The 853-nt window shown below is 60.1% G+C and overlaps 1 protein-coding gene across 1 annotated transcript in view; it reads right to left on the bottom strand.

The window, feature by feature from the left end:
- The window catches only part of DDC (dopa decarboxylase (aromatic L-amino acid decarboxylase)), a gene marked incomplete at its 5' end in the record, with an annotated part of 42135 nt that overhangs the window by 15679 nt on the left and 25603 nt on the right, over nucleotides 1-853 (bottom strand). The gene's annotated exons all lie outside the window — the stretch shown is intronic.

The following is an 853-nucleotide window of genomic DNA, read 5'->3' as shown; positions in this document are numbered from 1 at the left end:
GAGGGCAGGAGGGGGCCCCCCCCACGCCGGTGCCCCTGCCTCTGCTCTCACACGTCACTGCCAAGAACACCGGGGTGTCCTTCCTTCGGCTTCTCCTCAGCTCGGTGTGTGCGTGTGTGTGTCTCTGTGAGTGTATATGTGCGTGTCTGTGTGTGTCTGCGTGTGCATATGTATCTGTGTGTGTGTCTGCATGTGTGTTTCTATGTGTATGTATCTGTGTGGTCTGTGTGTGTGTGCGTGTGTGTGTCTCCGTGAGTGTATATGTGCGTGTCTGTGTGTGTCTGTGTGTGTCTATGTGCGTGTGTCTGCATCTGTGTGTATGTATCTCTGTGTGTATGTCTGCATGTGTGTTTCTATGTGTATGTATCTGTGTGTGTGTCTGTGTGTATGTCTGTGTGTATCTGTGTGGTCTGTATATCTGTGTGTGTGTGTGTGTGTGTGTGTGTGTGTGTGTGTGTGTGTGTGCCACGCACCCACCATGGTCCCCACATGCAGGTGGCGCTCCCTGGGGACCCAGCAGGGCGCAGGGTCCCTGTCTATCTCACGCAGCGGGACACGGGCCAGGTGCTGCCTCCCAGTCTCTCAGACGGTAGACACCGTGCTGCGCTACTGAAGGCAGTCCTGTCTGCACACAGCGTCGTGTGGACCAGAGCCCGGGCCGGCCGGCGCTCCCGGGCGGTCCGCGGACGGAAATCCTCCTTAGGGGGGACAGGCTGGGGTGTCACCCAGGCCCGTGGCCTTCGCTGAGGGAGGTCGGAAACCCAGTTCGGACCCTGAGGCCTGCGGCGGCCCCGTGACCCCTGCCTGTGACGACGCCGAGTGCCCCTTGGAGCTGAGCCAGCGCCTGGCCGCC

The sequence above is a fragment of the Myotis brandtii genome, unplaced genomic scaffold (assembly GCF_000412655.1).
Source record: "Myotis brandtii unplaced genomic scaffold, ASM41265v1 scaffold743, whole genome shotgun sequence".
Classification (NCBI taxonomy): Eukaryota; Metazoa; Chordata; class Mammalia; order Chiroptera; family Vespertilionidae; genus Myotis; species Myotis brandtii.
Note: the sequence above shows the minus strand (reverse complement) of the source record. Positions and strands in the feature narration are given on the sequence as shown.